Here is a 12,863-nt window from a genome sequence, read left to right as displayed (position 1 = left end):
GGCCTGGGTCGAGGGACTCTAGCCCAGATGAGGGTCCAGGAAGGCAGGCAGCCTTCCCTGGGGAGTCTGCATTTGAATAGGGGGTTCATGAGTACAGGGCAGGGAGGGGTGTTCCTGGCAGGTGGCATGACCCCGCAGGGACCCTGATGCAGGGACGAGAGGCCTGGGCGGAGGGAGTGGCTGTGAGCAGGGTAGGCGGGTGGTACATGGAGCCAGCCCGTAGAGGTGCCGCACAGAGGTGCACCTGCCCCACTGGGCTGGCACAACTCCTCCGATCGTACAGTTGGACCAGTTGAGCAGTTTGGCCAGCAGGGTCGGAACATACCTGGGGATAGGATGGCGTGGCCCAGGAGCACAGGACACCTGCACCGGCCTCGCAGCAGCAGCAGGATGCTGGCACTCATCTTCCGGCCACGGCCTCTGTGCTCCGCATGCTGGAGGCCTCTCTCCGGGAGGATACATGGCAGCCGACGAGGAGTCTCAGTGTCTTCTTCGTCCCTGGCATCTGTTCCCGACACGCCATCTGCCCTGTACAGCAAGCCCACGTCTTTCTTCTTGTTCTCTCTTCTCTACTTGTTTGGACCGCGCGTGGAGGAGGTCATTGTGAGCCAGGGAAATGTGTGCGGAGGGAAGGGGGCTCGGGGAGTCACTCCCTGGGCTCTCTTCTCTCCTCTCCTGGGTGTTCTTTGCTTGTGAGGCCCATCTCCGCTTTCCAGACCCAGCCTTCCAGATGGCCAGGATGATGCAGGGAGTCTGTCCTTCCCGACAAAGGCGGGGGGCTCGGCGGCACTCCTCTCGGCACAGGTGAACCCGGCCCCAGCGGGCTGGAAATGTGGGTGAGATTTTACATGGACCCTGGGAATCACCTTATGTTACCTAATACAAAAAAAAAAAAAAATCCTACAAGCAAACTGGACAAAGATGCTGATGAAACCTGTTTTCTTCTCAAAGCGTTATCAGTGACACGCCATATGGTTTTTGCCAAATCATTTGGCTGCTGTAAGATTTTTCTATTCCCAATTGTAAAACTGAGCTAATAGAATTTGCCACCCCACCGGGACATCACAAGCACTAATCAGAATATCTATAAATGCCTTTGAACTTCTTGGGAAAAACACTCCGCCAAAATACCAAGTGAAATTTATATAAATGTCGTCCTAACCCTGGATCTTCATTTTGAAAGTGGGAATTTAGGGCTTACGTGGACACATTTATTATAGTCCTCACAGAAATTACACAAGACTGGATGCCCTGAGTTTTCTTTTTTTTTTTCTTTAAACAAGACCATGAAATGTTCTAGGCTGAGGCTCAGAAAATGTTCAAACATAAGCCCCATTACAAAACCTAGTCTGCACGTAGGAGGCTTTCTGGGGCGCTGGGGTCCATTCCCTGTGCCATGGCCACTGGGGCCCTGCTGCGGTTCTGGTTCCCTTGAACCAAAGGCAGGACCACCTGGTCTGTCATCCCTGAATCTCTGTGGTGTGCTGAGATGTATCATCGTAAAGCTCAGACATTTCCTTTTCCTTTCTGGCGTGGGGGGCAGGAGGAGAATCAAGGAAAAATTTCTACCGACAGATCTGCAACGGTTCACCCTTTAGGAAGACCCAGGAATGTTTATTTGACTCCCTGATACAGCTTAATTATACTTAAGTCCATGTGTTTACTTCGCAGATCTCCAAAAAGAGTAGAAAAGATCTAGCAACCCCAAATTAGTTTAGGAACCAGCATGTCCCTTGCTTTAAGGAACACAGTAAACATTTCAAAAGAGCATGCCAGCTCATTATCCAACTCTCTCTCTCCAGTGACTTCAGAGAGAACAGCGGTAGTTAAGCAATGTTTGCCAAAAGCAAATCTGGGGACGGGTGTTGATTTTAAAAGAGAAGGAAAGAAGAGCTCGCTGCTCCCCTGCAGGTTTTCCCGGCTCGGCGGCGTGGAGGCGAAGGCCGCGTCTGCAGACTTCACGGGGAACTGCGGCCCCTCCTTGACCTCCCTGCTGTCGGGGTCCCCGATGGTTGAATGAGCGGCCCTGTGATGTGTCAGGACCTTCCCTGAGAGGTGAGACGCTGCTCCCCAAGTCTGGGGACGGAAGAATGGATAAACAGTTTTTACTTGCCCTCAGTAGGTTCTCACACTCGAACCTGGACGGTTGGCCCCGTGCTCGGGAATCCAGGCCCCGTAAGGAGTGAGTATGGCTGTGCTTTGCACCAAGACATCCCCCTGCCCCCAAATATACCCTCCTTACTTATTCTGGAAAAACGTAATGAACACATCCTATGGCTGTTGGAGATTCTGGTTTGTTTAGCAAGAAATAACTTTCTGGCACAGTAGAGTCCCACAGCAAAGAAAAGCTATTTTGCGATACGCGTCTGGATACCGAGGGCAAAAAAAAAAAAAAAAAGAGCATTAGCATTAGCATCCCCCCTCCCAGTAAAAGACCCTACAACCGAAAAATTGTGCAAAGGCTGTTCAAAGTCTGCCCCATTTCTTTCTAGGGCTTCCAGTCTTGTTCTTTCTTCTGCTCTGGGGAGTAGGAAGACTGGAGCAGCTGACCAGCCACCTCTCTCCCTTACCTCCTGGTGATATTTGAAAATCTTCATTTTGTTTCATAGGTCACAGGTCAGCCCGTCCATGTGGATTCTTGTAATTGCACAGGACGGGCTTTGTGTGGGCCGATTACATCTTTTCTTTCAGACCCAAAGGGAGCCATTCATTAGGACGGCGCTTGAGCCTAAAGCTGACCTGCCCCGTCTGAAGGCAGATCGCCCATGAAAGCCCCCGGCGTTACTTTATTCCTGGAATCTTAATTACAAGGCAGCACCAGGACGGATGTATTAAGTAGCTTCAATTCATCCCGGCCCGCGGCCCGATGCGATGGCGCCCCGAAGGCTTGGTGGCAGATAACCGCTGATGCGGAAGCGAGGTTAGAAACCCACCCCTGGCCTTGAGACCTTTGCAAACTCTTCCCCTCCTGCAGGGCCCGGAGATCAAAGGGAAGCGAGGTCTCAGGTGCGCGCTGGATGGGAGTCCATCTCAGCCTCCCCATGTCCTAGAGGACGGACCCTCGGTTTTCCAAGTGGGAGGGCGGGATAGGGCAGGTGACACCCAGTGGGCACCATGCATGTCTCACAGTGGGGCTGTGACCTCGGGCCAGACCTCAAGACCATCAGCAGGGAAGCAGCCCACCTCTTCAGAGTCCTTTTAGACAGACCATCACCTTGGCAGATGTTCTTGGTCTTTTCTTGTCGTTTTTGCCAACTTCTAATTTAAAGTGTGTTAGGCGGGTCCCCACTGCCTTGGGAGAGGCGACAAGGGGCCTTCCTGGCACTTCAAAGGCCGCCCTCCTTTTCTATGCTGGCTCACAGAGAAGGTTCTGGGGGGAGGTGGGCACGTTCACACAGAAGCTCCGGAATCTCCCATTAGGAGATGGGGTTGAGGTGGGACCCCCTTCCCTTTTGCTGCTCGGGGATGGACAGGCAGGCCTAGTGCCACCTCGGGCTGCTGACAGGGACAGGAGCTGCTGATGCCAATGGAGGGAATGCAGGATGACACCTGGGGCTCTGTATGGTCACGGCAGCACGTGCTGGACTTGGGAACACTGGCTGCCGTGCAGGGTGACCCAAAGGGGTCCTGCAACTAGGAACCTGCTGAGGGAACATTGGCATGATGCACCTGCAAGGGCATCCTCTTGCTTTGGGCAAATGCCCTTTAGAGCAGGCTGGGGCACGATGGTGCTCCCCTCCCCAGGCAGGGGGTGCAGTCGCATCAGCTCCTCACCAAACACAGATTCAGTGTTCACCTTTCTCCCCTTTCCTCTGGGCCACCAGGGAGTTTGAATGTGACAGGTTGCAGACAGGACGCTGCGGCCAAGTTCGAGCGGGGGCTGGTGCGGGGCAGGGGGGCTGCATGTGCCATGGAGAGCAGGGCGTGAGCAAGCAGCTGCCCCCCGCATTTCCCGGAGTGCTTGGCCAGGTGCTGCATGTCATCCTGGTCCCAGCCAGAGCCCCCTAGGGGATGGGGCCCGAGCAGAGCCTGCCAGCTTGCTTACTGTGGCCGATGCTGTGTTTAATGTGGCAAAGGAGTCACCAGGGGCCAAATTCACGGATCACCAGAACCAGGTGGCAAGAGCCAGGCTCAGATGTGGCTTTCTGGAGGTGAATGGCTAATGTGACCAACCTCTGACCTGCCCCTGCCCCCCAAGAGTGCTCCAAAGTTAAGCCGCAATTTCGAAGAGACGGTCTCTGGGGATTTAATTTGAATAGGAAAGGCATAGCGTTTGGCCCGGTGGGTCTCTAACACCTCTTCTCTCTCCCGTCCAGCCTCCCTTCTCTCCTTCCGTGCTGCTGGTGGGGAAGACCTGCTTTTCTGTGCTAGTGACCCCGCCCCCCATCCTCAGGCACCCCATCCTCACATTATCACGTGCACGGTACCTAAACACGCTGAGCCTCACAGTTTAAAAATAACATGCCTTTGCAAAGAGGTACATCTGGTCTGAGATGCCAGCTGTGAGATCAAATGGGAATTGGGGATTATTTGTGTTTTCCAGTTATTCTGGCCCTTCCCACTAATTGTGGGGTGCAGATCCACTTAACCAAAATAGGTTTTATTTGCCGTATATCCCCTCAAATCTTTCTGGAACAAGAATAAATCACGTAAATGAGGTAATCCGGTAAGAATAAATCAAGTAAATAAATCTCCAACACGGGCAGTTGAACACAGACATCCTCGCAAATGCCTTCTTTCTTGACAACATCTGGAGCCCAGCTCCACGAGGAATGCGTCAAAGGGAAGCGCGGGCCGGGGGAAAGAACTGCACGTCAGCCAATTGAGCCTCTCCATTTACGATTTACGGTGCTTCAAAGTGTTCAAAGTGTCGTTGGCTCTTAATGTCCTTCTGCAGTCGCTGCTGCTGGCAGGGAGTGAGGGAAGGGCTGTTTACACCTGAGCACCACCGGGGGTGGGGTGGGGGGAGCGCCGCTGGCGTGGGGGTCATGCTAGCGACGCCTTCTGAGCCCGCGCTAAGGCTGGCGGTGGAGTGCACCCCAAAGGTGCTTCCTCGTCTCGTTGGTTGCTCATGACGACCCTATAGGCAGGTGCTCCCTTCCCCTCTCTGGGATGACGGGGGCATGTGGCCGGCTGGTGCCGTGACACTTCGGGGTCACGGCAGGGGTGTGACAGAGCGGAGCTGGACTCGAGTTCAGCATTTTTGTTAGATGAACTGTGTCCTCCCCAAATTCGCGTGTTGAAGCCCTAACCCCCGCTGCCTCCGAACGTGACCTTATTCAGAAACAGGGTCGCTGCAGATGTAATGGGTTTCGATGAAGTCATACTGGAACAGGGTGGGTCCCTAATCCGATGTGTCTTTATCGGAAGGGGAAGTCTGCATACACACGCACATGGGGAGATCACCACGTGAAGATGGAGGTGGAGAGCCAGAGTGGGGGGCGGGGGGTGGGACGCTGTCACCAGCTGAAGAATGACAGAGGTCACCAAGAAACAACAGGAGCTGGGGAGAGGCCCAAACAGATCCCCCCTCAGCCCCGGAGGATCCCACCCCCCGGCACCTTGATCTCAGACCTGCAGCCTCCAGAACTGTGGGGGGGCACTTCTGTTATGGAAGTGGCCCGATCTGTGGCACTTGGTTACGTTGGCCTTCTACACCCTGTGTCCCTGAGCTCAGGTGGGCTAGGTGACAAGGAGACACATCTCCGGAGCTGGCGGGAGGAAGGGAGCAGGTTTGCTGTCTGGGGTCCCGGCAGCAGGAGCAGATCCTTGGTTGCCCTCCACTGTCAGACTCCTCCTCCTCCTCCTCTTCCTCCTCCTCTACCTGGGAGGGGGGCGGCGAATGTCCACTCTGGGGGCTCCCCGAGCATCTATTCCTACCCCTGCACTTGGGTTGAGTTTCTTCAAGGGGGTCCTCCCTGGAGGCTGCTGGCTGTGACCCTGGGCCTGGATGAGGACAGTCAGTGGCCACGCACAGAAGAGAGGCCCAGAAAAATCATTGAAATGCACCCACCTAGGGGCTGTTGAAAACGTCTATAGTTTTTAATCATAGAGGGACTTTTTTGTTTGTTTCCTCCAGAAAACTCACCTCTTATTAGAACCAAGTCAACAGGAACTCGCTTGGACTTGGGTGACCTGGGAGGGCCTGGAGACCTGGGTGGGGGTGGGAGGAGGAGCAGGTCCCCGCAGGGGGTTGCCATGCAAGGGTCTGCTGAGCTGCAGGTGCCCTCTGGATGGTGGTGGATCCGGGGTCATCGGGATCCCACGGGGAGCTCCTCAGGGACGGGTTTAGGTTCAGGCATGGAGCTGACGTTCTGAGGCGAGGGCTGCCGTAGTGGGGGTGCTGGCAGGGGCTTCGGGATCTGAGAGGCTACACTTTGGACTCTCGCCTGAACCAACAGCGGCAAACCCTCCACATGTCACTGCCACCCCACCTGTGCACGGGGCCGGGGGTGCCTGTCCTGGGTTCCTGGGTGTTAGGTGGAAAGCTTCAGGGCCCGGCCCTTACTGTGAACGCTGTGACCCCCTCTCCCTCTGTCTCCCCAGGTGGCCCCTGGAAGGGAGGAGGGGGCAGGTGCAGGCGCAGGCTCCGTCTTTGCCCTGTTGGACTTTTCTCTGAGGCCTTGGACAAACTGCTCGCCCCTCTGGTCTTGTTCCTCACCTCGCCCGTACAACGATGTCTGAGGTTCCTTCGGCTCCAGCAGGGTTCCCCGGGAAATTATGGAGGTGCCGTCTGGGGAGGGGGGCTGGCTCGGGGAAGTCAGGTCCAGGTGCTTCTGGGACTGAACGGAAATCTCCACTTCTAGGGTTAACGGGCCCCCTGGAAGGAGACAGCAGCTCCCCGGGTGCACGTGTGTGCATGTGTGTGTGCGTGTGTGTGTGTGTGTGTGTGCACCGACACCGCGGAGCCCTTCCAGCCACGGCCGCGGAGAGCGGCCACGCTCTCAGGATGCTGATGATGCAGCTAGCATGTCAGGACAAGCTCCATAGTTTTGCAAGCTTAATTCGGTGGTTTTAGTCCTTAACGCTGTTTCAACCCAACGGACTGCTCACTACAGATACGGCGGAGATTCCAGATGTCAGAGTTACTACGTCCCTGGCCTTCGCCTTGAGCCGAGCGTCTGTGGCACAGAGCTAGGGGCTATATTATATATTTTCTCCTGTAGCAAAAATGGGAATCTTTACTAAGATAACTAAATATCGGGTTGCTTGGGTGGCTCAGCGGTTGAGCGTCTGCCTTCGGCTCAGGGCATGATCCCGGGGTCCCGGGATCGAGTCCCGCATCGGGTGCTCCGCAGGGAGCCTGCTTCTCCCTCTGCCTCTCTCTCTCTCTCTCTGTGTGTGTCTCATGAATAAATAAATAAAATCTTTAAAAATAAATAAGTAAAAATAAAAAAACCAACTAAATATTATTTAACATCATGATGCAAAAGTGAGTGCTGTATGGCGCAACTCTTAAAGAAATTTCATATCTAGCTAATTTTGACAGTTTATTAATGGTGGATGGCGTCCGCCGTTACACCCCTCGTGTCACATGGCTCTGTGATTCCTGTTCTCCGCAGCTGAAGTGACAGAGATCTTGGGACCTACATGGGAGTCTAGGGGTTGGGGGTGGGAGATTTCTCTCTCCCTAGTCTCTGCTGGTGATATTGGGACATACAGGCCTGTCTTTCCAGCATCTTTGCTCTGAGCCCCCCTAAGCCAGGGGAAAGAGAGAGACAGAGACAGAGATGGATGGAGAGAAGACATAGAAATAGCTACTCCCGGTCACGGGGTACTTCTGTGCCTTTAAGAGCATAAATTCCTGCAGCTTTCCCCCGAGAGGACCGAGCAATTTTCCAGTCTCAGAAAGAAGAAAGAAGATTTCCCGCTCCCAGTAGGAGCTTGCAGGGGCTTTGCGCAGCTCTGGAAATTGCATAAAATGTCAGTGCTGTAGACAGGCATATACATTCAGCGCTTCTAGCTGGTTCCCTAACAACCCCTCTGGGGTCCACGGCCTGCCTTAGCGACACGCCGCGTTAGCAGTGCAGCCCAAGATGACAGTTTCAAAACGCTGTGTGTTTGTGGCACAGACCAGCTCGTGAGGACGTGTCGGATTTTAAGGCGGAGTGACTGGGACCGCCTGGGCTGAGCGTGACCAGGGGACACAGTCACCTGGCCCCTCGTGCGGTCTAGCTCGGAGAGTGTGTCGGCCGTGGGGTCCCCTTTCTTCAGCAGGACTCGAAGTCCGTGGGGGCATGTCCTGTCCTGGGCTTCATCGCTCAGCCTCCTCTGCACCCCCGGGACCTGCACCTTAGACGCGGGGAGCCTCAGCTCGTGGCTTTGCTGTCAGGTGCCTGGGTGCGGAGCAAGCGGGCAGAGTGCACCCCCACCCGCAGAACTAGGGGTGATTTTATTCTCACCGTGGGGGACTTCCTGAGGAGGACCACTGCTTTTCCCCCTCTCTCTCTTCTCCTAAACTCTTACTCGAAGTGTGATGTGCAGAAAAGTGCGTATTCGTGCCTGCGACAGCCGGACAGACCTTGGGCACCCGGGTCAGGAGACAGAGCATCCCATAGCCTCAGGACCCCCGGGCTCCCCACAACCCGTTCCCACCCAGGGAAGCCACTAGCCCCACTTCTAACCAGGCAGATGAGCTTTGCCTGTTCTTGTACTTTACATAAGCGAAATTCTACAGTGTGTCCCCTTATGTCTTCCTTCTTCAGTTCCAGCGTTTATGTTTGTGAGATTTGGCCGCGTCCTCGCGCGTCGTGCTAGAGCGTTCCTTCCCGTTTTCACACCGCGATCCATTGTGTGGCTGTGCCCCAGCGGGCCTCTGCTGCCAACGACGAGGAGCTACTAGTTTCTACTTTGGGGCTGAACAAATACTGCTGCTGGGAACATTCTAGTTCGTGCTTTTTGTCGAACGTCTGTGAGCCTTTCTGCTTGAGAACGCGCCTGGGAGCCTGCGAGGACCTACTTCAGCTGTAAGGGGTGGACTCAGCCGCGGAGGCCGTGCCCATGACACCCTGCCTGTGGGGAATGACTTGTGTCTGCGGTGCCACGACTTGGCCGACGTTGGGGTGTTTCCGTGCTAGACCTTTCCATTGCGATCGCCTCCTCTGTTCCCTCCCCTCTCCTCCTCTCGCTTTGCCTTCACAAACATGGCCATTTTGCTTGTGACAAAGGCGTGAAAGCAATTCAGTGAAGAAGGAGTAGTCTGTTCAACAAATGGTGCTTGAATAACGGGACATCAGTATGTGAAAAGAGAGAGAGAGAGAGAGAAAGAAAATGAATCTTGACCTTAACTTTTCTTGTATGCTGCTTGCCTGTGTGCGTTCTTTTCAAACGAGAACGTGTGTTCTTTTTAAAAGTGCTTTCCACTTTTCAATTATAAAAATCGTGTTAGCAACGGAGTCTCAGTAGAGTCCCCAAAGCAGAGCTCATGGGGCTACTTTCTCCGACTTCAGTGAAAAACAATCAGAAATTAGTATAAAAAGAACTTGAGCTCCCAGAGGCAGAGGGTTTCTTTGGTGTTCCGCAGCTGTGTCCCTAGAGTCTAGAATAGTGCTGGAGACCTGTTTTTGAATTAATGAAAAATATAAGCAAGCATATCAGTTAGAATGCATTCAACAGAAATTAGCAGAGGACCTAAGGAAGGACATTTATTGTTCTTTGAGTGTCTAGAGGTGGGTTTTCCAGACTCCATTCAACATCTTCATTGAGGATCCAAGCCCTTTCTTTCCTTCTGCTTTGTGTTCTCTTTATGTTGGCTCTTTGTCCCCACAGTCCCAAGATGACAGCAACGATTATTATAGCATTAATAATTATTAGTATTAACAATTAATTATTAATAATATTAATTATTACTATGGTAATGGCACTTTGTATGACTTCCTTGGTGTCATCCATTGTTTTGAGCCCCTTTTTATATTTTCACTCATTAAATTATCATACACTTCTATAAGGTTTTCCTCTTTAAATGTGGGGAAACTGAGGCAGAGAGCTACGCAGTGACTTGTCCAAGTTATAGAGCCAATAACGGATAGAACGGGAGCTGAGCCCAGGCTTAGCCCACAGTCTGGGTTCACCCTCTAAGCTGTGCCGCGGCACCAGGTATTTACTGTCAGAGCCAAAGCAGGACAAAACGGGCTGGATGGTGTCATGTGGCTGCCCTGGGAAAGCAGGCTGGCACAGTGAGTCGCTGGCGGTGGGAGACAGAAGCCCCAGGATGTCTCAGACAAACCATGGTCCCTGCCTGAGAGCTGGGCAGACTGCCACCCCGAACAGAACGTGGGTTCCCAACACAAGGGAGAAGTAGGAAATCCAGTCAGCCCTGGGGAATAACACCTCTGCCACCTTAAATTAAAAAAAAAAATCCATCCTCTTGCAAATTATGGAACAATTTCCTAGATAACTTGGGTGGAAGAGCAAATGAAAAACAAATGAAAAATTATTTAGGAATCTTTGAGAATGGATGAACTAAAGTGGACCCCCACTTTAGGAAAAACCTAAAGAGAAAAATAACCCATGGGAGAAATGGAAGAGGTGACCTGAAGACTTCCTGTGTCAACAGAACAACGATGATTGACAGAGAACAGACCCAGGCCACTTGGCAGGCGCGCTCTAACTCTTTAAGGAGTGGGCATCACCTGTACTATATAAACTGCTCTACAGAATAGAAAAAGATGATTTCCAGCTCCTTTGGTGAAGCTAGCATAATCCTGACACCAAATCCAGACAAGACTAGGACAAAAAATATTTTTGGCCACCCCACTTAACAAAAAATTCCAACTGAAACCTATGAGAGAAAACGTGGCCGTGTGTTGGAAGACCACATGTATCCCGGGAATGAAAGGATGGTTCCACTTTGGGGAGTCTCTTCGTGCAGTCCCCAATCGTATCTGGTGAAAGAGAAACGTGATGTGACCATTCCTTCCCCTGACCTTCCAGGGTCTGCCCTATAGCTTGCATTTCCCGGACTTCCCTGCAACCCGGTCCCTGTTTAGTTTCTGCTAACTCACTGGTCTGGGAAACAGGAGAAGCAGCTGGGAGGGGGTGGTCTGGGATGTGGGACAGGGACAATGAGCGCCGTTGAGCAGGCCACAGACCGCCTGACCTTGGTGACACCAATGTAGGGAGACGACATGAAGGTACCCTGGTAGCTGTGCGATTCCTAGACTCCACCCCGAGGGGTTCTGCAACATAGAGCAGAATTCAAAATATTAGGTACCGAGGGTCCCTTCCAAAAGATATACCTCCCTCTGTCAGCCAAAGTAAGGGAGAAGCGTAGGAGTTCCTCTTTCAAAGAATTCTAATTTAGATACTGCTTGTATTTGTGCGTGTGTGCACGCGTGCACAACAGTGTGCATATTTTTCTGAACATTGTTACAATAAATTCACGTTTTCAACTTTTGTCTGCCTTCTGATTTTGTAGTGATCCCCCTCCCCAAGGAATGATTTACATTTTCATGAAATCAAAGTTATTAATTCTTTCCTTTATGGTATGAGATTTTGTATTTTATTTAGAAAGTTCTTTCTCATCATAGGTCTACGTGCTCTTTAGTTATGTTTTTTTTCTAGTACCTTTATGGCTTTTTCTCTTCAATTACATCTACCTAGGACTTTTGTGGCTTTACTTCTATTCAGATCCATCCAGGATTTAATTGGGAAGAGAGAGTAAGAAAGACATCTAAGGTTTTTTTTTTTTTTTCCCCTAAATGGCTAGCCAACATGATTTCTTGAAAACCCATCTTTTCACTCAGCTAATTTGAAATGCCACCCATGTGTTTTAAATCATGTTTAAAATTCTCATCTGCATATGGGATACACTCAGATTTTCTTGGGGCTTATGGATAACATTTTTGGAGAGGTGCCTCATTTACTTAAACAGGTTAGTGACTTGTAGGAGCCTCTAGCTCTGTTTTGAATGCTTCTGTGTTCAGTAGTTGGAATATAAAGAAGATCGACACTCCAGCTCAGGTCTCTCCAGGCAATGGTAGACACTATCATTTATTGATATTGAACAACTTTACACTGGCTCGGTTGCTTTACAAACATCATCTAATTTAGTCTTCACTGTTTATTGATTTATTCAGTGAATTTCAGAGGAGACACAGCTACGTGAAAAACACTGGGCTCAGGTCAGTCAGATTAATAAGCTAGACTAGGTCTCTGCCCTCACAGAACCTGTGGCATGCCAGGTACCGTAACTGGGACCAAGTTGGGGTAAGCACACGCCGCTGTGTCTCCCACCAATGGATGCTCAAACCTGGAAGTCTGTGTGCAGCAGCTCTCTGAAGATTCCTCAAAGAAATGGCAGCAGGCTGACTGGGGAAAGCTCCCCATCAGGGAGCGCCTATCACCCCCCACTTTCTTCTTTGAGTTCTGGCCTGGAAACTTGGAACAACAACCCTAATGTGAACAGGAAAAGTCCCAAGGAAAGCCTTCTCTTTCTGGTGTGAGGGACCACACGGTCCCTCCCCTCCTGTTGGTGGCTCTGGGTTGGCCCATGTAAGAACTGCAGCTCTGTGACTGCAGACCCTCCCACAGAAACCATGAAGGTCAGGGGCGATGGTACATCCTTAAATTGCTGAAGGAACATAGAACGCACCCACTGAAAACATCCTTTAGGAATGAACATGAAATAAAGACATTCTCAGCAGAGGGAAAACTGGGAGAAGCTCCAATAAGCAGACCTCTTGCTTGTTTGATCCCCATACCTCCCCTTAATGCTCATAAATAAAATCTGCAATGACCACATCATGGCACCTGCTAGCTTCGTCCTTGTTTCTAGGAATATCATTGTATCTTTCAGACCCAGAAGACTGCAAATCTGATGAGCCAGCTTTAACTCACTGGCCTGAGGCCACGCATCCCACTGA

General features: G+C 51.7%; 1 long non-coding RNA gene across 2 annotated transcripts; it reads left to right on the top strand.

The window, feature by feature from the left end:
• Positions 1–1,826: 1,826 nt before the first annotated feature.
• Positions 1,827–11,394, top strand: LOC144321161 (uncharacterized). 2 transcript variants are annotated; one of them, XR_013386924.1, is made up of 3 exons: positions 1,827–2,055; positions 2,692–2,920; positions 8,706–11,394. It is a non-coding gene; the product is annotated as an uncharacterized LOC144321161 (long non-coding RNA). The 2 variants fall into 2 exon arrangements; XR_013386923.1 differs by lacking the exon at positions 2,692–2,920.
• The last annotated feature ends 1,469 nt before the right edge of the window (positions 11,395–12,863 follow it).

The sequence above is a fragment of the Canis aureus genome, chromosome 9 (genome assembly GCF_053574225.1).
Source record: "Canis aureus isolate CA01 chromosome 9, VMU_Caureus_v.1.0, whole genome shotgun sequence".
NCBI classification, from domain to species: domain Eukaryota; kingdom Metazoa; phylum Chordata; class Mammalia; order Carnivora; family Canidae; genus Canis; species Canis aureus.
The sequence above is the reverse complement of the archived record's forward strand: the minus strand, read 5'-3'. Positions and strand labels throughout refer to the sequence as shown.